The sequence below is a fragment of the Heterodontus francisci genome, chromosome 4 (genome assembly GCF_036365525.1).
Source record: "Heterodontus francisci isolate sHetFra1 chromosome 4, sHetFra1.hap1, whole genome shotgun sequence".
Lineage (NCBI taxonomy): Eukaryota > Metazoa > Chordata > Chondrichthyes > Heterodontiformes > Heterodontidae > Heterodontus > Heterodontus francisci.
The window spans coordinates 69,409,361-69,436,902 of record NC_090374.1 but is presented as its reverse complement, the minus strand read 5'-3'; the positions used below and the strand labels follow the sequence as shown (position 1 = coordinate 69,436,902).

Here is a 27,542-nt window from a genome sequence, read left to right as displayed (position 1 = left end):
CTACCTCTTTTGAATAACGCAGTAATGTTTGTGCTCCAAAATCAAAATCGCACACAAATTAAGGGAAATTATCCAAACAAATGTTAGAATTAAGAAATGTGTTGTGATCTGGCAATATTGTTCCTTTACAATGTCCTTTGGAGCTAGTTTACTGAAAGATCTTTTCAGACACATTACATGAAAGCAAAGAGATGCTAAAAGCTGAGATGTCTTTTTAAAAAAGGGGTTAATAGGTGGTTTGAAATTTCTTTTGTATTCAATTGAAAATTAAGTGTCTGATGACTGCCTCCCACTGACATCCTAACATTCTTCAATAATAATTATAATTTTAAAACAGATGTACTTGGAAGGTACAAAATTTACAAATCTGCACTATGTTTTTTTGATTTTGTAATAAAACATGATAATATATAGTTTTTAATTTGTTTGTTTTAAATAGATTTAGAATTACTAGGGACCAGAAATTCAGACCAGTAATGAGGTGGGGGGGAGGGGAAACAGGAGGGTCACATGATATATTCCCTGCCTCTGAATGGTGAGGCCCAAAGCTACCCAGATATTGGAACTCAGACCTCATTATAATGGAGTCAACGTGAATTCAAAGGCTCCTGGCAAATAGTTGTTATGGCCAAATGAGGATGGGTTGAAGGGCTTCCCTCTTTTCCCTCTCCTTGTTAGACCACAACAGGTTTAATTCTTTCTTAAAGTGGATGTACTGGCCAATTCAGTAGGTGTTTGATTACTTACTTGCTATGATCATAACAAGAACCAATCGGATAGGCTTTCTTGAGTTACCAAAGAAAGAGGTTAACTTTATTGTACCTAAACTGGACTAATAAAATAATAAGCAACGCGTCAACTTTCACTCACACACACATTAGAGGTTTACACAGACACAAATAGGTTACAGAGTGGTGAAAGGTAGATTGGTTGAGTTAGAGTCCATAGAGAAAAAGGTATACAGTCTGTGGAGATTGGTGATTCGGCTGGCTTCTAGCAGAATACAATGGTCCTGAGGCTTTAAGTTTGAAGAGGTAGATGACTGATTTGGTCAGTCTCTTGGAGATTGCAATGCGGTTGATTTCTTCCAATGGGGTTTCCGATTGTAGTCAGAGTGTGCAAAGGTGGTCAGTTATCAAGCAGGCATTGAAAGCTTTCAAGCTGGAATGGAGATAGCGAGAGTAAGGGAACCCCACTTAGGGTCTGCTCATGTCAGAGTCCAGTTGCTTCTCCTCTGCTGCAGAGAAAACACCAGCTTAAAAACCACAGATGGGGAGGGGTTTGTCACATCACAGTCACAGCCATTCAAACATAGCAGACAGCAGTATTCCTCTGCTTGCTGAGAGAACAGGTAGTTCCTTTAAACTTCCTGGGTCTTGGTTCTTGCTGGGGACTTAGCAGATATTTTGTCTCTCTCCTCACAAGCATTGCTGTGTAGGATACAGTGTTGCAAATTAGGTGATTATCTTAAGCTAAAAAGATGACTTGGGTCTGGAAATCAGGTCCAGGATCGGAGCCTTCGGCCAGGCTAGGATCAGACCTTGGGTCAGGTCTGAAATTTTGGGGCTAAGGAACGTGGGGCCAGTAACGGGGATCTGAGGATGGGTGGCCAGGGGCAGGAGTCTGAGAATCGGGTTCCGATGATCATGATTCCAAGAATTGGGGGTCCAAGACTCACAGGAGTAGGAGAAGGGATTGTGGGGATTGGGTTGTGGGAGAAAGGGGGAGTGGCAGCGGTTGGGGACATAAGCGGCTGTAATGTAAGTGGGAGTGGCAGCAATTGATTCTTTTAACGTGCGCTTGAATGGAGCACCCCTGCTCTTCATAGCTCCACATTCAGGTAAGTTACTTAAATTGCTGATTGAGCTTAAGCAGCAACCGTGGGAACCGTCTGTTCTTGGAGAGGGGACCTTAAATAGGTGTTAGCTTATGCAAAGGCCTGCTTTAGGTGTGGGAATAGGATGCATATTTTTTCTCTTTATAGCAGGCAAGACACTTCTGGCCAGAAGTACATGCATGCTTTCTGCCAGCCATTTGGGGCCTTTGTTGTCTGAATAGCATCCAAAAAACAGGCACTTTGCAGACTAATTTCAGGTCGATAGATTAACATAGACAAACATAATTGAATCGATGCTTTAATCACATTTATTAAAAATTGGAGGATATAATTCCTAAAAGTTTGTTAATGCTACTTTTGGTGATATGTCGCCAAAACAGCATATCACTACTCACAAATATTTACAAAGTGCAGGTTTACCGTGATTAGTTAGAAACTATGAATTCCATATAGAGTTACAATTTTTTACAATTATTACATCCTATACAAATGTTATTCAGTGTGATCCATATTAGACAATTCTTAATTTTTAAAAATCCATTCATGGGATGTGGGCATTGCTGGCAAGGCCAGCATTTATTGCCCATCCCTAGCTGACCTTGAGAAGGTGGTGGTGAGCCACCTTCTTGAACCACTGCAGTCCATGTGGTGTAGGTACACCCCAGTGCTGTTAGAGAGGGAGCTCCAGGATTTTGACTTAGTGACAGTGAAGGAACGACGATATTGTTCCAAGTCAGGATGGTGAGTGAATCGGGCAGGAACTTGCAGCTGGTGGTGTTCTGCTGCCCAAATTCCTCTGGGTCACGGGTTTGGCAGGTGCTGTCGAAGGAGCCTTGGTGAGTTGCTGCACTACAATTTGTAGATGGCACACACTGCTGCTACTATGCGCCACTAGTAGAAGGAGTGAATGTTTGCGGGGAGTCAATCAAGCGGGCTGCTTTGTCCTGGATGGTGTCAAGCTTCTTAAATGCCATTGGAGTTGTAGTCATCAGGCAAGTGGGGAGTATTCCATCACACTCCTGACTTGTACCTTGCAGATGGTGTATAGGCTTTGGGAAGACAGGATGTGAGATGCTTGCTGCAGAATCCCCAAACTCTGACAACCTCTTGTACTCACAGTATTTATGTGACTAGTCCAGAGAAGTTAAGGGGAGATGGTTAGGTTCTCTCTTATTTGAGATAGTCATTGCCTGATATTTGTGTAGCCCAAATGTTACTTGCCACTTATCAGCCCAAGCCTGAATGTTGTCCAGGTCTTGCTGCATGGACTGCTTCATTTATGAGGAATTGCAAATGGTACTGAACGCAATCATCAGCAAACATCCCCACTTCTGATCTTATGTTGGAAGAAAGGTCCTTGATGAAGCAACTGAAGATGGTTGGACCTAGGACATTACCCTGAGGAACTCCTGCAGCAATGTCCTGGGGCTGAGATGATTGACCTCCAACAATCACAACCATCTCTCCTTTGTGCTAGATATGACTTCAGCCAGTGGAGAATTTCCCCGATTCCCATTGAATTCAATTTTACTGGGTGATACGGCAATGTGTTGATGGGCGTGGTGGTCCCCACTGTACAATTCCCAACTAACATCTGCAAGTAATTTTGTTATTACGGCTTTATTCAGCAAGTGCTTTTGTTATTACGGTTTTATTTGTCAAATAAACAGACAGCGAGACAGGTTTTCTTGTAGGTTTAAAACAGAAGATTATTTATTGAGCAAATATTCACTCCCAAAATGGTTGCAACTGCACCCACATGCATCTACTCGCATGTGCACACACAACACATACACAAACTCACACACACGCAAGACAGAGAGGAAAAGAGATAAGTGGTTCGAAGTGAGCTAGGTTTTCGGGGTTCACAATAAACCTGTTGAATCTTCACGGAGGTCAATTACTTTTAAAAGTTGCAGGCCTGAGTTGTTTGTAGATTTTTCTGTTAGTTGAACTTTCAGTCTGAAGACAGGGGATCATTTCCAGTTCTCTGCTACACAAGTTGAAGTATAGAATTCACAGCAGGGCACCTTCTTTTTAACTTGCTGGGTTTTCTTCCAGCTCTCAGTTGGACAGGCTTTTGTTATTTTTATCCTGGGTCTCTTTTCCTCCCTCTCTAGACAGCTACTTTTTAACCTAATAGTCTCTCAAATCTTGCCTCTGTTGGGAGACATAGAGCTTCCTCCCTGAGGTGACCAACAGTGGGCCAGGATGTGGCTACTCCGTACCTTCTTTGTTTCAGGAGAACCCATTCAATTCAAAAATGTCTCTTGATAGGTTCAGGATGGATGTAATTGACACCTCTTAGCTTTGGAAAGTATCCTTCTGTCCTTGCCAGATGGTAAGACAGTTTGAATATACAAGGTCAGACCTTTTGACCTTTGGCAGCCATTTTGAAGCACACTGTCTACTTTTTTAAAAGAAAAGTCAATTTTTATAGCTCTTCAGGTTGGGTTCATGTTTTTGCAATCACTGCACTTTATGTGAGTTAGGGCTACTTGATGCCACACTCAGTCAAATGTTGCCTTGATGTCAGGGGCAGCAACTCTCACCACAGCTCTGGAATTCAGCTCTTTTGCCCATGTTTGGACCAAGGCTGATACTAAGCCTGGAACCCAGTGGTCCATGCAGAATCCAAAATAAGTATCAGTGAGCATGTTATTGGTGAATAAGTGCCACTTGATAGCACTATGGATGACACCTTCCACTACTTTGCAGATGATTGACAGTGGACTGATTGGGTGGCAATTGGCCAGATTAATTTGTCTTGCTTTTTGTGACCAGGACATACCTGGGCAATTTCTCACATTGCCGGGTAGATGCCAGTGCTGTAGCTGTACTGGAACAGGTTGACTAAGGGCACAGCTAGTTCTGGAGCACAAGTCTTCAACACTGCATCTGGGATGTTGTCGGGGGCCCATTGCCTTTGCTGAATCCAGTGCGCTCGGCCATTTCTTAATATCACGTGGAGTGAATCGTCTTGGCAGAAGACCAGCATCTATGATGATGGGGACTTCAGGAGATGGATCATCCACATGGCAATTCTGGCTGAAGATGGTTACAAATGCTTCAGCCTCGTCTTTTCACTGATGAGCCTGGCTTCACCATCTTTGAGGATTGGGATGTTCATTGAGCCTCCTCCTCCTCTAGCTGTTTAATTGTCCAGCACATTCATGACTGGATGTAGCAGGACTGCAGGGCTCTGATCTGACCCCTTGGTTGTGGGATTGCTTAGCTCTGTCTATAAGCATGTTGTTTCTGCAGTTTAGCTTCATCTGTTTGGAACCTCATTTATAAGTATGCCTGGTGCTGCTCCTGGCATACTCTCCTACACTCCTCATTGAACCAGGGTTGGTCCCCTGGCTTGATGATAATGGTAGAGTGAGGGATATGCCAGGCCATATGGTTACAGACTGTAGTGGAATACAGTTCTGCTGCTGCTGATGGCCCAAAGCACCTCACGGATGCCTAGGTTTGAGTTGCTAGATTGGTTCAGAATCAATCCCATTCACCACCTTGGCGGTGCCTTATGACATCATGACGTGTATCCTCAGTGTGAAGACAGGCTTTAGCTTCAACAAGATGATCACTCTACCACCACTGGGCTGTTGTATCTGCAACAGGTAGATTGGCGAGGATGAAGTCAAGTAGGTTTTGCTCTTGCCTTGATTCCTTCAACACCTGCCACAGGCCCAATCTGGCAGATATATACTTCAGGACTCTGCCACTGGTGGTGCTTCTGAGCCATTCTTGCTGAATTGAAGTCCTCCAGTCAGAGTATATTGTGTGCCTTGCTACACAGTGCTTCTTCCAAGTTCTGTTTAACATGGAGAAGCACTGATACATCAGTTGAGGGAGGGTAGTAGGTGGTAATCAACAGATTTCCTTGAAATAAAAACAAGTAATGCTGGAAATACTCAGCATGTCTGGCAGTATCTGTGGAGAGAGAAGCAGAGTTAACTTTTCAGGTCAGTGACCCTTCATCAGAAGAAATTTCCTTGCCCTTGTTTGACCTGATGCCATGAGACTTCATAGGAACTGGAGTCAATGTTGAGGACTCCCAGGGCCACTCCCTCCGACGGTGGGGCAGGAAATACCCAGGGATGTTAATGGAGGCATCTGGGATAGATATGATTCTGTCAGGGTATTGCTTGACTAGTCTGTGGGACAGCTCTCCCAATTTTGGAACAAGTCCCAGATGTTAGTGAAGAGAACTTTGAAGGTTCAACTGGGCAGTTTGTGCCTTTGTCATGTCCAGTGCCTGGGTAGATGTCAGCTGGTCTGTCCAGCTTTATTCTTATTTCCGTGGCAGTTTGATTCAACTGAGTGGCTTGCGAGGATATTTCAGAGGCAACTACATTGCTGACAGTCTGGAGTCACATGTAAAACACACCAGGCAAGGATGGCAGATGTCCATCCCTAAAGGGGCAGGGTTTTTTACAACAATTTGGTAGGTCCATGATCATCATTACTAAGATTAGCTTTTTAGTCCATATTTATTTAATTAATTGAATATAAATTCAACCTACTGCCATGATGGGATTTGAACTCATGCCTCCAGAGCATTAGTCCAGGCTTCTGAATTATTGGTCCCATAACATTATCACTATGCTACCATCCCCTGCAGCTTCTGTATTGTGAACAGCTTACATTTCACCTCTTCATAGTTCTTTGCCTACACCTTTACTATTTGATGACCTTGGTTTATTTCTATCAATAAACTTGGATCCAATAGCTGTGAAAGGCAGTCCACATAAAATGAAAATATTTTCTTATTGTGTTGCTAGGTTTTGAAAGAGGTCAGTGTCCAAATCTTTGGTAATTATCAGTTTTAATGACAAAAATGTGGAGAATCTCAATGAATGCATGAAGCATATATGAGTTTTAAATACTTCTTTACATTACAATTGGCTAAACATTACTGCTGGTTAGTTGCTGCACAGATCTATTTTGACATAATTTCATTCTTCATTCATTCAATCACCATTTTAAGTTTCAGAAAGATTTTATATTCCTGACAACTGATTTTTCTATTAGATGTGCAAGAATAATAGTGCTGCTGCAATTTTTCTGGAAATTACTGCCGATAGAGAGCTTCAGTTGAGGCTTTAGGAAAAGTACAGGCAGGTCAGTATTATTAGTTTTAGGGAGTACTTTACATGTATCATTCATAGAATCATTACAGCACAGAAGAAGGCCACTCGACCCATTGTGCCCATGCTGGCTCTCCTAAGGAGCAATTCACGTACTGGCAAACAGGTGATCTCCTCCGAGGTCTCCACTTGTACAAAACTGAAACTGGAGCTATGTGAGACTGGCCTCATATTTCATTGCTTCATAACACTGGGCTCCAAATCCCCTGGCACTGCAATGTTTAAAATATCGAGTTTTATGGAACTCACTAAGGCATCTGAACTTCTTTTTGCTTTAATAAAACTTTGGACAAACCTTTCATCTGTGCATAAAAAGGAAGGCATTGTGAAAACTAATGCATAGACCTACACAGTGGCTGAACCAGTCATTGAACTGACACTCCAAGGAAATCCGTAGAAAGCATATCAAGAACTGGCGCATCACGTAATGTTCTCGGATATCATATACAATGCTGAAGGAAAAGGTAACTCTGCAGCAAGCATCAGTAAAAGTATCTCTGGATGCTGACAAATCATTTCCATGGTTATCATTTCTTTTCTTTAAGGTAAGAGACTGCTTTCACTTGCACCAATATTGGGTGGGTATGCTGCATGGTAGATTGTTTATTCTTGCGTCATTCCATTGTATACACAGGGATCTTCCTCTAGCTCCAATCCATTGGACAAAATAGGGCTGAAATTCCTCCAGGTTCTGGTGGTCTCCCACCATAATGCTGATTAGAGACTAGCGGAACTTCACTGAAAATGGAAGACACCGGTTGCTTTGGGCCTTTAATGTTTCTGGGAGTTTCCAACTCGTCTTATAAAAGGTGGACTCTCTGCCCACTTTTTACAACACAAATGAGTCAAGGGAGGCAGAACCAGGAACCAGGAGTGTCTGCACCAGGTGTTCTAAATCCACTCGCTCAGTTGGCACCTGACGTATTCCGGGCAGCTAGTATGCAAAATCAGCTTCAGTGTAATGGTCTCCTTATAGATAAAAGTGGACCCCACCAGATCAAGGTAATGGTCTGAATGTCCAAAGGAATGTCAGATTTTTGTTTAAAAGATTGATTTCCTTATACGGATGTTCAAAAGGACATGGCTGGGTAAGCCTGGGCAAACTCCATCGCCCATCAAGCACCCGCCCACCCCACCACAACCATCCCCAACACCCGACCACTCCCTGCCCACCCACCAATTTCTATTGGATTCTGGAGTTTTCGGGTGTATAGAACAGGCACATGTTGAAGAGGCAGCCATAAAGGCAAATATGATCAATTAAATATTAATTCCATAGTCATGTTTTATATTAACAGTTAACCAATGCTACATCTATCTAGATTTTATTTATTTTATGTCTAATAATTCTGTTTTCCTTGAAGAAACAAGGTTACTGCTATACAAATTCCTTTAATTAAAACCATTCAAAGTACGATCTACTTTGGATGGATTTAAATAGGTTGTGTTTGAAATAAGTTTTTCAAAATGTACTTCTAAATTCAGCTCAGCAAAACCTGTTCACAATAGTTTTTTTTTGCAATGCGGTTGAAAAAGCATAATAACCACTGAAACCACATCATCAGATTTTCAGTCACTAACAAGGTTCCGAATGTTAATAAGTAACATAAGGATGAAATTTTCGACAAATAAAATAACTGGAGCCAAAATCTACAATGTTCATATTGGCAACAAAAGTATATGAAACAGTATTATCCCTAGTGATCGTCCAGTTAGCATAAATTTGGCTGAAAACTTATTTGTATGATTCTTTTCTGTTCTTGGTTTATATGTGTTCCTTCAGTCATGTTGTAATTTTCACCTTTGATTTCTCTCAAGGCGAAAAAGGGAATAGATGGGTACTTTGTGTACTCTTTACAGTAGATCATAATAAAATCCAGCCGATGGCATGATGTGTGGTGTGTACAGAAAACATATGAGGTCAAACAAATTTCCATTGTACCTCAGCAACGAGCTGAGACCAAGACACAGGCAGCAGCCAGGTAAGGCACATTGGCGCCTATACTGGATAGCCCCTGAAAATGGGTGTGGGGATCATAATGCACAATTAACCCAAGCCCATTGATTGCTATGCAAGCAGTATGCCAACTTCGTGCTGTATGCTTATTATGTGTCCACCTAGCAATAACCACTCTGTTTGTTGGCTGGACACATCAACAGGAGGCCAATATCGTGAGTAGCTAGCACCAATTAAAGCTAGCCTGCACTCCTTAAAGAGGAGCAGATGCTGGGAGTCATGATTGAAGAGAACCTGACCTGGAAAAGAATGAGGAATGGCACAGCAGGGGAGAGAGCCGGCTCCAAGGTTTTTGGATGCTGCACTGCAAGTCTTAATGGAGGAGGAAAGATGTGCTGTATCCACAGGAGGTTCGGAGGTCCTTTGGAAACATGATTTAAAGACAGTGAAAACAGATAGCTGTGGAGGTCAATACCATGAGTCATGTCCTGAGGACCTAGATGCAGTGTTGAAAGAAGTTCAATGACCTCACAGGAGTGGTTAAGGTCAGTGAATGCATCTTCAAATGACATACCTTACTAACTGCACTCAATTCACAACACCATCACTCATCTCCCAACAATCTCTATCAATCAGGCCTCATACCTGACATTTATACGCTTCACTTCTTCCTCACACACTTAGCACTACAGTAAGTTTCACACCCACATCTCACAGCTTGCACACACTGCCAGCTATTCAACCATGACAGCCAATCAGGCAAACATATTGTACCATACTCAATGGACAAGGTGGCACACAACCGGAGATAGCCATAGCTAACCAGCAGGGACAGGGGTGCCTGTAAGTCCTAATCACCATGGAAGGGATGGTGTTGATTATTACTGGGATGTGCATGGCTGAGGCTGTGGCCAGAGGTGGGGCTGAAACCATAGAAGATGCCTAATCCTTCTTTTCACATCCCATTTCTTCCTCATCTCACACTTATTCTGATCTACTCCCTGCAAAAAATGTAAGCATATACCTCTTACTTCCCTTGAACCTCAAACCTACCGTTATGAACAAAGAACAGTACAGCACAGGAACAGGCCATTCGGCCCTCCAAGCCTGCGCCAATCTTGATGCCTGCCTAAACTAACACCCTCTGCACTTCCGGTGCCCATATCCCTCTATTCCCTTCCTATTCATGTATTTGTCAAGATGTCTCAACGTCGCTATCGTATCTGCTTCCACCACCTCCCCTGGCAGCAAGTTCCAGGCACTCACTACCCTCTGTGTAAAAAACTTGCCTCGCACATCCCCTCTAAACTTTGCCCCTCGCACCTTAAACCTATGTCCCCTAGTAACTGACTCTTCCACCCTGGGAAAAAGCTTTTGACTATCCATTCTGTCTATACCGCTCATAACTTTGTAAACCTCTATCATGTCGCCCCTCCACCTCCGTCGTTCCAGTGAAAACAATCCGAGTTTTTCCAACCTCTCCTCATAGCTAATGCCCTCCAGACCAGGCAACATCCTGGTAAACCTCCTCTGTACCCTCTCCAAAGCCTCCACATCCTTCTGGTAGTGTGGCGACCAGAATTGCACGCAATATTCTAAGTGTGGCCTAACTAAGGTTCTGTACAGCTGCAACATGACTTGCCAATTTTTATACTCTATGCCCCGACCGATGAAGGCAAGTATGTCGTATGCCTTCTTGACAACCTTATCCACCTGCGTTGCCACTTTCAATGCATTTTTCCTGTCAGATACTGAAGAGGTGTAACCTGTCCAGGCAGTGGAGGACCACCAACAAGTGAGTGATGATGAAGTCATAGCCACCAGCTCACATACTGACAATGTCAGTACCTCTTAACCTCTTAAGAGGTTAGAATGGAAGCGAAATCTGCAGATGGTGAGAGACTGGGCATGAGTGGGCTGCAGGTGGTAAGGACAGCTTGCCAAAGGGCGCGGCCGTACAGAGGTTTCTCTGTAGAGGATTCTGTTGAGTACTTTGATGAGGCAAGGTATAGAAGAATGCTGATGGGTATATACAATGAAATGTTTGTGCATTGGGAAGCCTGCCAGAGGGCCTGATATCAACATCTAGGAGCATGGAAGAGTTCAGCATCAACTTGGCACAGGGTTTTGCACATAGCTTGGAGCCCATCCTTTTCAGTATGTAAGTGGTGGCCAACTCAATGTGTATATTTCACATAGTTCTGGACCCAACCATGATGTAGCGTCTGATGGCCAATGTTGCAGCTTCCATTGCAGCGCAAGCAGCAGCAGCCACACAGCACCTTAATGCTGCAATGCAAGCCTAGCCTGCTCCCATGCAAGCTCAGACTGCTGCCATCATGGCTGAGGATTACAGTGTGCAAACAGGCTTGCAGGGTGTCACAGCAGTTCAGCAATCTGTCCTTCAACAGATGACAAGGATTACAGTAGTGCCACCCCAGGGGAATGACAGTGGCTTCACATAGCATGATACTGTTGTCCTCTCTCAGGAAGGCAGCATTCTGCTCCCACTCCTGCTACTCTGCCAGTGCCCTTGCTGTCGCCTGTCAGCCAGCCAACTTAGATAGTTGTTGCCCACGCCAATATGGTGCAGTTGACAGCTGGGCCTTCTAGGCTCAGAGATGCTTGAGGTCACCCTTCAAGTACTATTTGCAGTCTCCTCTACTGAAATTCAGCAGCCTTCCACCACCCATGCTGCAGCCACTTGGGTAGCACTGTGTAGGAGCTCTTGGATAGGCAAAGGCACATGGAAGACAGGCACTAAAAGAAGGAACAAGAGTGTTTATATTTTGTATCCAATATGGTATGATTTAATTTATACATCTAGTTTAGAATCTTTATTTTGTGGTGGCTTTTATTTTTGCATTGTGGCCTAGCAGACGCTGAGATGATCAGTAACAGAGGAAAAGTAAGGTGTAGGACCATTGGTGAATGAGAAATAGGGCTTGAAGTTATGGGTATCACACTGGGATGAGTTCTTCATGGACAGCCCAGGCAGAAAGGGGCTGTCTGAGTCTACTCTTTCCTTCCTCTTCCTCCTCCTCAGCAGAATATTTTTTAAAAGGTGTGAAACTGGTAAGTGTTGATGTTCAGAGAGACTTGGGGGTACCTGTACAAGGAACGCACAAAGTTAACTTGCAGGTGCAGCAGACTATTAGGAAGGCAAATGGCATGTTGGCCTTTATTGCAAGAGGATTGGAGTACAGGAATAAAGAAGTTTTATTTAAATTGTACAGGGCTTTGGTGAGGCCGCACCTGGAATACTGTGTGCAGTTTTGGTCTCCACATTAAGAAAGGATATACATGCACTGGAGTCAGTGCAGCGCAGATTTACTAAATTGGTCCCTGGGATGAAGGGGTTGTTATATGATGAGAGGCTGAGTAAATTGAGCCTATATTCTCTGGAGTTTAGAAGAATGAGAGGCGAACTAATTGAGGCATACAAGATTCTGAAAGGGCTTGATAGGGTAGAAGTTGAGAGATTGTTCCCACTGGTCAGGGAATCTAGAACACGAAGACACAGTTTCAGGATAAGGGATCAATCATTCAGGACTGAGATGAGGAGAAATTACTACACTCAAAGGGTTGTGAATCTTTGGAATTCTCCTGTTCTTCTTCAAATAAGGCCAAGAGATCTTTAATTCCCACATGAACCACTGGAACAGATGAACAGGGTCTCAGTTTACCATCACATCTAAAGGACAACATCTCCAGTAATGCAGCACTCTCACTGTACTGCCAGAAGTGCCAACATAAATCACAGAAACTTTCACCTGTAAATATTTAACCATTAAAAACAGGGGCCCCAAATTTCCTTAGAGCCTGAATAAGTTAGCCAGGAGTGCAATGGTGGGTGAGCAAAATTGGATGGCACCTAAATATGGCAGGCCATGTCCCACGACATTGGAGGAGCCAGGTTGAAGAAGGACTTTATAACACAGGAAATTACTTGACTCAGCTTCCTCTGCTCAGTAATCTAAACAGTGAGAAGAATCTGGTTCTCAGAGCAGCTTAAGGAGGGATGTGGGTGTAGACCCAGAGCCCAGAAACCAGTGCAAGAACTTTTGTAAATTGGCCCTAAAGGGGACTGATCAGATTATTGAACCAGAAGTTTGGCAAGGGACATACAAGCATTCCTTTAAGCAGACATTCAGCATTGCATCCACTCTGGGCCACCACATTTTAGGAAGAATGTCAAGACCTGCACTGGGAGGCTAGAGTACTAAAATTCCCAGTAATCGCCGAATTTGGGTATTTAGAGCATTGCCCTGTTGATGTTTACCTCTATGTTGGCAGTTGACATCCTTTCCTGTCAGCAACTGACATTACCTCCACTCAGCTGCTGATATTGCCTCCCCACTCAGTCAGTTACGGGTGCCTTTATCCTTCTCTATCAGCTGCTAACATTGCGCCAAATAGAGGGAAAACAGAAAACAAGATATCAGCCTGAGTGGGAGCACTTTTGTCTTTGAGTCAGAAGATCCTGGGTTCAGGCCCCTTTCTAGAGACTTGAGTACATAATCTAGGATGACACTTCAGTGAAGTACTGAGGGAGTGCTGCACTGTCAGAAATGTCTTCTTTCTGGTGATATGTTAAACCAAGGCCCTGTCTACCCTTTCAAGTGGATGTAAAAAATGTCATGGTACTATCTGAAGAACAGCAGGAGAGTTCTCCCGATGTCTTGGCCATCATTTATACCTCAACCAAATTAGGTGACACTTTTCTCCAACAAACAGCTTAACATCATTGAAATGTCTTAAAACCCTTGAGTAGGCGTATCCTCTGGCTTTGTGCTCTTGGCAGGAAGCCTTGCCTACCAGGAACGCAGAATGGAAATTTGGCATGTGTGATGGAGTATGAATGTCAGTCAAAAGTGGAAGCTCAAGTCAGGTCCTCTAGTCACAGCTAGGAGTCTTAATTCTGGAATTGTACCTGGTTGGCTGCCCCAGGTTGTATATTTATTTTTCATGAGTAAACACAGAGCTATAAGGAACAGTCATGTAAAGTAGTAGGTCGGTAACTGGTTCCATACTAAATGAAAATGATCCTGACCCATGAGCATCAAATACAATTCACTGATATGGACAACCATGTTCCTCATCTCCCATTTCAGAAGTTCATACTTAAAGACTAGAAACTGTTAGAGGTATTAGTGGATGAATGCTTACTATGTTTATGACATTCCTCTAGCTGTTTATTTGATTGAAGGACTAGCTCATTTACAATAGATTGATGCCTGAATTAAAAATCAGATAGAGAACAGTCATATGAATGTATTAACCTTGTAATATCATGAGCAGTCACTTTGAAATTTAAATGCTTGTACATGTATATAAGTTAGAAGAGGCAGAAAAGAGTTCCCCCCTTTTCTGTACTTGAATGGACTTTCGGTAAGAGTGAATTTAAATCTCAAATTGTCAAAGGAAAGGAACGCTTGTGTAAAAGTTCAAATAGGATCAGTCCACAGTCCTAAACAGGAAAGCGTGTTTTTCTAGGTCACTATTTACATGAAGGCCTGAGCTGTTTACTTAAAATAACTCCAATGTCATGCAAACAGTGTTTTGAAGAGTATCTGTTGTGACTCTTGCTTTAAAGCAATAAAGTGAAATGCCGTTCAAATCTCTGATTACATTACTTTGGCAAAGCTTGTGCTATGAAGCAATACAAAAAATTAAAAACTATATTTTCCAGTCAATATTATTTATTGCTTGTATTAACCCATTTATTTTAAACAGGGTAACGCCTGCAAAAGGACTACGGAGATCAAAAAATCTGGGTTTAATTTACAGAATACCAAACACATTTGGATACAACCTAAGATCATCAAGGAAATAAATAAGGAAATAGATGCAGATTCTTTATCTGAGAATTGGAGCCTATTAAATATTATCCCAAAATTGAAAGTAGTGAGTCATGAATTTGATAATATTGAGCATCAGCTTAATAACAGCAGCACGGAAAATTATGCTGGAGAGCATGCTATACAGTACTATCAGTGTTCATCGAAGTGGAGAGGCCATAATACGAAGCATGGTTTTAGAAGCAACAGGTCATGTTTCACAAATTTATTGGAATTCTTTGAAGAGGTAATTAAATTAATGGACAAGGTAGATTTTATGAATTAGGGCTCCAAACCTTGTTTATGATTTCACCATGTCTATGCTATATCCACACACTAACATTAGCAGGCCTTGCTTTGATCTGTGCTCATGCAATTATCAACTCCCCTTGCCTGAGAGGTCAGGCATTTGGGGAAGGCTAATAAGGCAAGGGAATACACAATAAATAGTAGGATACTCAGAAGTGTAGAAGATTTGAGGGACCTTGGAGTCAATATCCACAGATCCCTGAAGGTGGCTAGTCAGGTAGATAAGATGGTCAAGAAGGAATACAGGATACTTGCCTTTATTAGAATATGAGAGCTGGGAGGTTATGTTGCAACTGTATGAAACACTAATTAGGCCACAGCTGGAGTACTGTGTGCAGTTCTGGTCACCGCACTATGGTGGACCAGAATTTTACACGCAGCCCCCTCCCAGGAGCAGGCTGGGTGGCAGGGCATAAAATCAGCTGGGATGGTGGGGAGTGCCATTCCCATTGCCTACTCACCTGCACTGGTATTTTACCAGCAGCAGGGGAGGTGGTGGGCAGCCCCCAATTAATGGCCACTTAAGGACATCTTCCTGCCAATGATGGTAACATACCAGCAGCAGATGGGTACTTCGCCACCTGGGGAGGACACCCAGTAAAACCTGGCAGCCTCCTTGCGGTTTGGAGGGGGGGGTGCTTCTCTGCTGATTGGGCACTCTGTGTCCCACGGAGGGTTCCGTCAGTGGCACGGGCCGGCCCCGCTGAAAGACACCCCCACCACGATCTTGCGACCTACCCCCTCTTCCTTGGCAAGGCCTGGCTGATTGGCCCCCATGAGTCCCGACCCCACTAACCTTCTTCTCTGGTCTCCAAAGCTGGCTGGGTCTGTGGGCTGCTGCAGTCCCAGCAGAGGTCACTGCTCCCAGTGGCGCTGCTGTGACTGAAGAGTCATCCGCCCTCTGATTGGCCAGAAGCTCTTCGAGGTGGGACATCCTGCCTCAGAGAGCAGGAAGACATAACCTCAGGCAATTAATTGCCACTGCCTCCTCATTAAACCCGGGCTGTGATTGCACTAGAGAGAGTACAGAGAAGATTTACATGATTTTCTCCTGGACTGGAGAATTTTAGTTATGAGGAAAGGTTGAAGAGGCTAAGGTTGTTTTCTTTGGTTGAGGAGGCTGAGGGGAGACCTAACTGAAGTCTTATTATGAGGGGTCTAGACAGAGTGGATAGAAAGGCCCTAATCCCGCTGATTGAGGGGTCCATAACCAGGGGGTATATATTTAGGGTAAGAGGTAGACGGTTTAGAGGGGATTCGAGGGGAAATTCTTTCACCCAGGGAGTGGTGCGGATTTGGAACTCACTGCTTGAAAGGGTGGTAGAGGCAAAAACCCTTATAACACTTAAAAAGTACTTGATATGCACTTGAAGTAACATACAAGGCTACGGACCAAGAGCTGGAAGGTAGGATTAGGCTGGGTGGCCACTTGTCGGCCAGCAAGGACATGATGAACCGAATGGCCTCCATCCATGATGTAAATGTCTATGATTGTCTGGAATGGAATATGTTGTGCTGTTTCCAAGTGCAGACACATTGCTGGAATCATTTCTGTTCTGACTGGACTGTCTGTTTGCCTTATTTCCCTATGGCTCCCATGAACACAACCCCAAATCCCCTTTGTACAACAAACCCACATCTTACCATTTCTCTGTTATGGACCATCACAGAGTCCCCTTCGCCACAGTGCTGATATAAAAGCCACCAAAAAGCAACCATTACATAACAACATTATCCAACGTTCTATACAAAAGTCAACTAATCACCCTTGTACATTCCCTCAGTACCTATCCTACCGGTGCTTTTGCCTCTCCTAGCGCTCCTATGCAGTGTTATGTCAGTGGTTGCAGCATGGCTGGTGGAAGGCTGCTGACTTACATTGGGGAAGACTTTAGATGGCCTTGCAGGATGCCCTCGAGCAGCTCTGGCCTGTAAGGCCCAGCTTTAGACTGCATCACCTCGGCATGGCTGGCAGAAGTCTGGGCTGGATTGTTGACAGACAACAGCAGGGGTACTGGGGGATTGGCAGTGGTGGGAGCACAAATGCTGACAATCTGAGACAGGAGAGCAGATTTGTGCTCTGTGTAGCCAATGCCACACCCGTTGGGGCAGTGCCTCAATCTCAGTAATCTGCTGCAGCACAGAACCATAGGACCACAGACAAATTACAGCACAGAAAGAGGCCATTCAGCCTGTCATGTCCGTGCTGGCCGAAAACCAGCCGCCCAATCTAATCCCACCTTCCAGCACCTGGTCCACAGCCTTGCAGGTTACAGCACTTCAGGTGCATGTTCAGGTACTTTCTAAAAGAACTGAGGGTTTCTGCCTCGACCAGCATTTCTGGCAGTGAATTCCAGATACCCTCTGGGTGAAAAGGTTTTTCCTCATGTCCCCTCTAATCCTTCTACAATCACCTTAAATTTGTGGCCCCTGGTAATTGACCTCTCTGCAAGGAGAAACAGGTCCTTCCTGTCTACTCTATCTAGGCCTGTCATAATCTTGTACAGCTCAAATAAGTCACCCCTCAGCCTCCTCTGTTCTAAGGAAAACAACCATAGCCTATCCAATCTTTCCTCATAGCTGCTGGACTGCTGACACCCTGTTGAACCTTTGAGCACTGGTATCCACAGCCATGATGGCAGTAGTCAGGGCCTGCATGGCAACAAGCTGAGATTTCATGATCTCAGTGTGAGCTTCTACTGCAGCACTCAGATGCTGTGTGCCTTCTGCTTGTGCTGCAATGGAAGCTGAGACATCGGCCATCAGACCCTGCATCATGGTCGGATCCACAAGTACTCCCATGGAATTAGCCACCAATTCCACATTGGAAAGGATGGGCTCCAAGCTTTGTGGAATCCCTGTGTCAAGTTGAAGCCAGACTACTCCATACTTCAGCAGTGACAGCAGGCTTGCCAATGTACCAAACATTTTGAAATGCATACCCATCAGGCTTTTTCTGTATTCTGCCCCATCAAAGTCCTCATTTGAGTCCTCTGCAGCAGAACTCGTGTGCAACCTCACCCTCCAGGGCGCTGGCACCCACACTATCCTTTGTTCCTTCACTGGCTGCAGCCCACTCATGCCCAGTAATTCACAATATGCAGATTCCACCTCTATATTACCCTCTAAATTCACACAGTGCCAGTATCTGAGCTGGTGTGTAAGAGGCTGTGAATGCGAGATCGAGTGACAGTATTTCTTCTTCACCTGTTCCTGTTCCTCTTGTACTTCAGCCTCTCACACCAGTTGTTGACAGGTGGCAGCTCTTGGGTATCTGAAAGGCTAAAGAAACAGGGTAGGATTGAATGCGAGGGGGGGAGTGTGGGGGTGCGAACAAGAGATGCATGCTTACACCATCTGCAGCTTGTAGATCACAAGAGATTTTCAGATGAAGGGGAAGTGGGATATGAGAAGGTGGATTAGGTATGAAAATATTGTTATCCTTTACAGTTTCAGCCCTGCCGCTGGCCACTACCTCAGCTGTGGCCGCACCAATGATTACCAGCATCGTCTCCTCCATGGGGGAGGGGACATGCAACAGTGCCTGTACCCTGCCAGTTAGCTGCTGTGGCCTCCGATTATGGGCCACTTGTCCTGAAAGAGAAAGGGAGGTCTGTCAGTAAGTGTAGTGCAATGTGCTGGATGATGTGCCTGCCTCTGTTGAATAGTTAGCAGTGTGTGCAAACTCTAAGATGTGAGGGTGAGGCGAGGCAATGAATATTGTGTTCGAGTTGTGCTCGTGTTGAGAGGGGTGAGAAGGAGGGGGTGGTGAATTGATCAGTGTGAGGCTAATGGCTCATTTGAACGGATATGGCACTTGAAAATGCATTCCCTGACCTTCACCACTTGTGTGAGGTCATTGAACTGTTAGCATCACTGCATCCAGGTCCTCAGAGCTCAACTACTGGCACTAATGACAACAGCTAACTGCTCCCACTGCCTTTGTAATGTCAGACTGCCAGGCCTCCTGGCCCCCTAAGGAAAGAGTACTTGTCTCCTCCTCTCTACTTCCTCCACCAAAGCCTTCAGCACAGCATCCGAGACCCATTGGCTCTCTGGTCCATTGCATCATTTTCACTCCTCCTTCAACTCATAAATGCCTTCACAATGGCTTCCACCACCTGCTCCAGCCAGAATGCACCTCACCTTGTGCATGGAGCCACTCAGCAGTGCATTTAGCACTGCACTGCATGCCAATGGCATTAGCAGGCACTACAAAGACTGCATGTTGTCTGAATTATTTTGAACGAATGTGGGTTAATTGCACATCACGATTCCCACGTCCTTTTTCAGGGCAATCGGATTTTTAGCTCTAAGTATGGCGAACGTCAAGATTGGTACTTTGCCACAACTATTTCATATCCCTTATTTTGTTTTCTGGGGCCTTGACCTGTAGTGGAAGAGTCAGTGGAGATGCATGAGGTCTATTCTTCATTCTTTCTGAAGATACACCATCACAAGTTTTGCCATCATACATCAGCGCAAATTCTCACACTTCAGTGGGTCAAGTTAGAGAGTTACTTGAATTTTCAACTGGTGATTCCCAATTCACAAGTGAAAATGAACAGTCAGTGGTGGCAGGGATAGTTGTGGAGAGCCCGCGTCGGGGCACAATCCTCTCCAAGTTTTGCTCAGCTGGGCACAGATGCTGAACCCGGGGCTATCGCTGAGAGGGTGAATGATAGAGATACAGCAGCAACTCAGCCAAGAACTATAACATGTACTGTGCATACCCTCCACTATACTGGAAAGGGTGGAACAGTCCAACTGGACTGGTGGATTGGGGTAAAGTAATTATAAGAATGTTTGCCATGGAGAAAGTGGCTGCCTCCATGGAGCTTCAATCATGGGTTTCAAATGAGGCTATGCAGGCCATGACCATGGTTGCACAGAAAATATCTGCCCAGTGGTGAAATCGATGTCACCTTGTCACTGCAGGAAGCCAACTGGAGAAGTGAATGCGAGTTCCCGCTCATTCTGGCTATCATCAGCACAGGGGAATCTGACATAAGTCAACACCCTGGTAAACAAACCTCTCGTGATCCGCCTTATATGTTTATGTGCAGCCAACTGGGAGGCCTTCGCAATGTCGCCGATGGTGCTCTGGCAGAAGCTAGAAGCAAAGAAATTGAGGCCAGTGGTGACTTTCACAAGCCTGCAGATCTCTGTGAAAGCCTGCCACACAAATATGAGCCTGTAGGAGCACTATTCTTCAGATAGGTCAAGGAAGCTAAGACTCTGTCCATATACCCTCTCACATAGATAGTGCCTCCTACAATCTCAGCCTCCCTATTACTCTCCTCTCTTCCATTCTTCACTCGGTTTAGCTTTCTGCTGCTGTCCATCGTATCCTTCAGATTTGTGTTGTGGACCTTTCTCTTGTTCACCTATATCAGGTCCCACCACAGCACAACAACACTGCCGTGGATGATGATTGTCTTCTTGATGTCCTTTTGAAAACATCCATAGAGGCCCCCATCCCAAAACTGCCTGTTTGAAGCCTCAAAACATCTCAAAATCCTCTATACTCACAAGAACTCTCTGCAAAATGTTTTGCCAGACGGAAGTGCCAAAGTAGCTGCAATCACTGAGCCATTATTAGATTAGATTAGAGACACAGCACTGAAACAGGCCCTTCGGCCCACCGAGTCTGTGCCGACCATCAACCACCCATTTATACTCATCCTACACTAATCCCATATTCCTACCAAACATCCCCACCTGTCCCTATATTTCCCTACCACCTACCTATACAAGTGACAATTTTATAATGGTCAATTTACCTACCAACCTGCAAGTCTTTTGGCTTGTGGGAGGAAACCGGAGCACCCGGAGAAAACCCACGCAGACACAGGGAGAACTTGCAAACTCCACACAGGCAGTACCCAGAATCGAACCCGGGTCCCTTGAGCTGTGAGGCTGCAGTGCTAACCACTGTGCCACTGTGCCGCCCTGAATTGAGATTGGACAATCTGAACTTTAAGCACCACCCGCTCAATCTCACCTCCTTTTCACTAGTGAGTTTCCTGAGCTCCGGGAAACCCATGCTGGAGGCATTAAAATCAAATGACAAATCAAAACTTCCCCATTACCATTTGCGAATTATCGACCTGCTTGTTCTATTGATCATCCGCCTCCGGCGAGCAACTTACTTGCACGCAGTAAAACACGCCTTCCTTAAATGCGGTAATGGGTGTGTTGAAGGTGGATTGTGGTTGCACATGAAATTTTAACTATTTTTACTTCTCACCCAACCCCAACATGCCCATCCTTCGAGGTTAAAATTCCCCACACAAAGTCAAAGTAAAGTTGTTTGGACCTATAAAGGGGAGTGAATTTTTGGGGCCCTCCGAAGTCCGGAATGGAGCTGGGGGAGGGAGCCGGAAATACCAGCGTTGGGTGGCATGTTATTTTCAAGATGCCATTCCCGGCACCGGCAATAATCACCAGGGTGGGGATAGGGAAGAGCGGGACAGGAATCCCGCTCTTCTCCCAAGCAAAGCTGTTTAGAAGTTTGTTAAACGCTTGTCAAGGTTTAAATTTTTAAAGAGGCACAGGGGATATCCACGCCTTCAGAAACAGATCAGCTGAAGGGAGGTGGGTAAAGAGTGGGGAGACTGTCATGGCTGTCCCAGGGCATCACCCCAGTCCCATAAGAGGGTCAGCAGGGTAAAGGGAGACTTGGCCCTTGGCATTGTGGCCCTGGTGGCAGGGACAGAGGGCACTCAGTGCCCAGGCTTTGAATGGGGTTGGCACCACCTGGCATTGTGGGTCAGAAGAGCAAGGGACGAGGCTGGCAATGACAACTGGGAGGTCACCTGCCTAGAAGGAAGGCTCCAGCTGGCAGTGGGGGCACAACTGTCAGATTTTGGGCCCAGTGGTAATGAGGGGCTACACCCTCTACAGGAAGGGCAGAGTTCTGGGCATCAGGAGGGCACGGGAGAGAAAAGAAGGATAGGAAGGCAACAGAGGTCAAACCCTCAACACAGGATTTACCGCCAAAGACGGAGCTACCTAGAGATGACTGAGAACCAGTGCTGCAGGAGACTATGACTCTCCAGGCAGATGGTCACATCTGCCCTCATCGCTGAAGACATCACTTGTCACAGCATTGGTCACCATGCCCTGCCAGTAGCCGTCAAAGTCACTCTGACCTTGAACTTCTTCACTTCTGGCTTCTTCCAAGAATCAGCTACGGACCTTAGTGGCATCTCAAGAACAGCTGCACACCACTGCATCTCACTGGTCACTGATGCGCTGTTTGCCAGAGCTGTAGAGCACATTTATTTAACAACAGACACGGCCTTGTAGGTACAGAGGGCAGTGGGTTTATCTTCCATTGCTGGATTGCACCAGGTGCAGGACATAATCGATTGCACCCAATATAGGTGGCATCACCGGCCAGTGAGATCCATCAATCGGAAGGCTTTCCACTCCCTCAATATTCCGCTGGTCTGTGACCACAAGAAGAGCTCCTTCCATGTGTCACTTGTTTTCCTGGTAGCTGCTATGACTCCTTCATCCCCCAGCAGTCCACATTGCCTCAGATCTTCACTCCAACCCTAGAAGTGCATAGATGGATTCCAGGGGACAAGGGCTATCCCTTGAAGAGATGGCTACTGACCCCTCTACATGAGCCCCAGACAGAGGCACAGAGGCAATATAACCAATGCCACCTGCTCAGTAGGACAACCATAGAGCAGGTCATTGGCCTTCTGAAGATGTGATTCCGGCATTTGGACTTGGGTGGTGCTCTCCAATACCCTCCTGCAAAGGGTCTCAGGCACTGTGGTGATCTGCTGCGCTCTTCATTACATGGCCCTCCAGAAAGGTGTGGACCTTGAGGACTGTGAGGCCCTGGAAGGAGACAGCTCATTGGGGAGGAGTAAGAACATAGGAGGGAGATGATGCTGAACAGAGAGGTACCCCTGCTGCATGATGAGGTGCCCTCCTCTTACCACTGTCCGGGAAAAGGACCTCCCTCCTCTCCCACACGGCCTCCAGCATTAGGTCCAGGTCAGCATCGATGAAGCGAGGGTCTGCCCTGCCCCGGGTGCCAGGCCTCCAGCTCCCCTGTGCCATCTTGCTCCTTGTTAAAGTGGAAGGCTTTGACACAAACTGCAGATTGTTCCCTTAGGGCAACTAACAGCTTCAGTGATGGCTGCTGTAGGGTGTCCAAATGAGTCCCACACTTCATTTGACCCACCTCCATGCCCGCCCCAACTGGTTCTAAGTGGACAGGAAACCCATCACCATACCAATTAAGGACTTTCCCACGTGAAAATCTTAACATTAACTCGTTTCCCACCAGAGGCAGGTTTCTAACCTGAAAACAAACCCAGCTCTTGTTTCCCACCTCTGTGACCGTGCCTTCAGTTACCTTGGCCCCAAGCTTTGGAACACACTCCCTACACTCTCCGCCTCACTTTCCTCCTTTAAGGCATTCCTTGAAACCTACCTCTTTGACCAAGCTTTTGCTCATCTGACCTAATATCTCCTTTTGAGGCTCGATGTCATACTTTATTTTATAATGCTCCTTGAAGCACCTTGGGATGTTTTATTACACTGAAGTCGCTATGTAAATATAATTTGTTGTTGTTGATGTTGGCATCGTCACCTGTGGAGAAAATTCAGCCCAAGATCTTTTCCAGCAACAAACTGATATCCTTTAATGTAACGTGCAGATGTTGTTTTATGAAAAATGAAAACACTTGCAGAGCCCTATCAGTAAAAAAATTGGGGTAAAATTGGTCTTCAGAGGTTGTGCAAAACAGGAGATAGCAAATCAGCTGCCTGTATTACACCACATTAGTATTATATTTTCCATTATAATCAATGCTTGACAAAATTTTCATTACTACAATGAAAGCATGGCTCATCTTTGGCCTGAAAGAAAAATATTTTGTCAAATTCCCTCCATGAAAATTAAAGATTAAATGAAAATTTATTGAACATAATAAATAAAATGTGATTTCAGTGTACATATAAGCTATATTGAAAATAAATAGGTTTATGCTAACTACACTACCTCAGTGCAAAGGTTTGGTAAATAAACAGTTAATTTGTACAAATATTGTTGTCGTAGCACATGTTGGTGAGCACGATTAAGATCAAGAACACCCATACTTCAGAAGACGTAGGATTGTACGTAAATGAAATTGTCAAATTTGGTCCAAGGTTCACACACACTGTCTAAAGAATAATAAGGGAACTTTTTACTGCACATTTCCTTCAATTGACGTGGTTTTGGGAATATCACTGAGACCGCAAAGAGTTCATACAATATGTCATACATAACTTGGCAACAATTTATAAACTTTAAGGGTGCAAATTAAACACATCTGACAAAACTCAAGCTTGGATTGTTTCCTTTTTCGAGTTTCTCACAAAACATTCTAATTCCTGCTTCCTGTGTTACAGTTCGTAATAGCCAAGGGGCTTTGTCGTCAGAGGCCACTTCATATATGTGAAGCAATAGCAACATGAGTGAAGGACTGTGAAGAAATAATAGCATATTTTAAGTGAGTATTGTGAATGTAATATGCAAGCACAATGATGCTGCTGTAAAGGTTAATGCAGATTGGGTAATTATTATTTGTTTTACTGAGCTGGAACTACCTTTTTCAGTAGCATTTTTTATTACATATCTACGGTATAATAGCCTTTTGCATTGTGGGTTGGGTGATTGTAGCTGTCTCTTGTCTACTTCTTCCACCCTCCTCCAAACCCATTTTCCACAATGAAAACACCCAGTAAAGCACCAAAAACATGCATCTATACACCATCTTCAACTTTGAGTGCTAGCTGCACTAAGGAAAAGCAGCTCGACAAGCAGCCTATTACACTCTTAGCTTTTATATCTATTCATTTAGAGATACAGCACTGAAACAGGCCCTTTGGCCCACCGAGTCTGTGCTGACCATCAACCACCCATTTATACTAATCCTACATTAATCCCATTACCCTCTCACATCCCCACCTTCCCTCAATTCCCCTACCACCTACCTACACTAGGGGCAATTTATAACGGCCAATTTACCTATCAACCTGCAAGTCTTTGGCTGTGGGAGGAAACCAGAGCACCCGGCAGAAACCCACACAGTCACAGGGAGAACTTGCAAACTCCGCACAGGCAGTACCTAGAATCGAACCTGGGTCGCTGGAGCTGCGAAGCTGCGGTGCTAACCACTGCGCCACTATGCCACCTATCTCTTAAGACAATATAAAGAATTCCATTTCAGAAAAATAGAATAGTATAGCACAGAAGGTGACCATTCATCAGAGAATGTGCGTCGGCTTTTTCAAAGGGCAATCCAGTCAGACCCATTCCTCTGCTCTCTCCCCATATCACTGCAATTTTGCCTCCAAGCACTTATTCAATTTTCTTTTCAAGGTTACTATTAACTCTATAACCAACATCCTATCAGGCAGTGCATTCCAAATCCTAACCACTCGGTGCGTAAAAAAGCTTTTCCTCATGTTGTCTCAGTTCTTCTGCCAATCTCCTCAATGCTGTGCCCTTTGCTTATTGACCCTTCAACCACTGGAAACAATTTCTCTTTATTTACCCAAAACCGTTCATTATCTTAAACACCTCTACCAAATTTCCTCTTAGCCTTCTCTGCTCTAAGGCGAACAACCTTAGCTTCTCAAGGTTTTTTTTTTACAATGTTATCAACCAGAGGGGCTACCTTTAATTTCCTGTGAACCTGTACTCACAAGTCCTTCTGCTCTGTTAGAGCACTGAGCCCATTTCCACTCAGTGTATAATTCTTGCTGTTACTGTTTACCAGACTGCATTGCATCATAGGACTGAATTTTTCTGGCCCCATGGAGACGGGTTTGGTGGTGGGGCGGCCAGGAAAATAGGGGGAAATTGCATCCTGATGACTCCCCAATGGTTACCCACCAATTAGGACAATTAAGGCCCCGCATAGTGGCCATTTTCCAAAGGGAAACAGCAGTTTCCCGCCATCAGAGTAACCCCCAACGCTGAACGCACAATCCGGCAGCTCCTTTGAGGTAGCCTCTTGGCAGTAGGCTGAGGGATTCTCGGAGCTGGAAGCTCCATGCCCCCAATGAGGGAGGCGGCAGGATGAAATGCCGCAGCCACAACCAAAACTTATCCTGTAAAGGGGCTCCCCCTACACACCGATCACCTTACAAGCTGTGGCCCTCTTCATTCTCAAGATTTGCAGAAAGAGTCTGAGAGCGTTTCTATGTTGAGGTGCTCTCACAATCACCTTTCTGCATCAGATGTTCCCACCTCCCCCAGTGGGGCTGTGGGCCATCCTGCGCTGTGGGCCCTCTGATTGGGTTTCCCTCCTTAGGAACCTGCCCGCTGTCCTTAAAAAGATGGCAAATGCGAAAAAGCCAATTAGGAGGCCACCTCCTGGAAGGCTGCACCGGTGGGCGCTCTGACAACATGCACTGGCTCGGGACCCCCAGATAGACCCAATGACGGGGCTTCACTGCCTGCAGGAAAATTCAGCCCATACTTACTGACACTGACTTCTACCTGCCACATTTTAACCCCTGGCCCATTTGTTCTGGGATGTGAGTCCTGGCGGCAGGCGGGGGGAGACCCCACCTTGGCCCTCCACCAGATTCCCATTGCAATTCCACGGCAGGCTGGCAATTAACTGTCTGCCATCGGGGACACTGTCCCTTTAAGGTCGAGATCCCTCCTCCAAGCGGCAGCTCAGCAGTACTGGCAGTGCAACTCGGAGCAGTGGTGACTATTAGTACGGCAGAAGGCCCTGCAGCACCAAAATTCTGGAGACACCAGGAGAGTTCAGTGGGGTCAGGGTCGCCAGGGTCATTCAGACTGGCCCTGGCCATGGGGTGGGGGTTGGGGTTAGTGAGGGTGTGGGGAGGGGGAGGGCGGCGATCATTGCCAGGGGGACCCTCCAGGGGCGCTAAATTGCCCCCAAAGGAAGGACCCCCAACCCTACTAGGAGGCCGCCAAGTTTTACCTTGTGGCGTCTCCCTGCAGCATCGGGCCCCTTCGCCTTCAACTAAATAGAGGTGGTGGTGGGAAGAGGCCCTTATGTGGCCATTAATTGGTCACTTAATAGCCTCAATTGGCCTGGGGCACGAAGGCTGTTCTTAGCCTTCCCCGTCCCAGACTAAATTGGAAGGCGTCAGGAAGGTGTCCTGAGGGGGTGCATAAAACTCAGCCCAATCATTCCTTTTGAGATCTGTGCTGGTTGCATGTCATTATTTTCTAGATTGATGGCAATTTCATCCTTAAACTGGTCTGTAACAAATTTGCCTGGCACAGATGTTAAACTCTGAGGCTAGTGTAAGCATATTTTTCCAGCACAATAATGGGATTTTTATTCTGTACTAGTTTTAGCATAATCATGTTGGATGCAGGCCAGTCAGAAGCTGAATTTAATTGTATTGCCACCCAGAAAATGTGGCTGTTGCACCTCATCTGATGC

At 45.3% G+C, this 27,542-nt stretch overlaps 1 protein-coding gene and 1 long non-coding RNA gene across 2 annotated transcripts in view; one reads left to right on the top strand and one right to left on the bottom strand.

Annotated features, from left to right (window-relative positions):
* The window catches only part of adgrv1 (adhesion G protein-coupled receptor V1), an 810,104-nt gene that overhangs the window by 193,625 nt on the left and 588,937 nt on the right, over positions 1-27,542 (bottom strand). The window lies entirely within an intron of this gene.
* Positions 1-27,542, top strand: part of LOC137369076 (uncharacterized) — a 43,765-nt gene that overhangs the window by 12,622 nt on the left and 3,601 nt on the right. The window contains exon 2 of the long non-coding RNA XR_010974863.1: positions 24,517-24,617. This is a non-coding gene — a long non-coding RNA (uncharacterized lncRNA). The remainder of the gene's footprint in view (positions 1-24,516; positions 24,618-27,542) is intronic.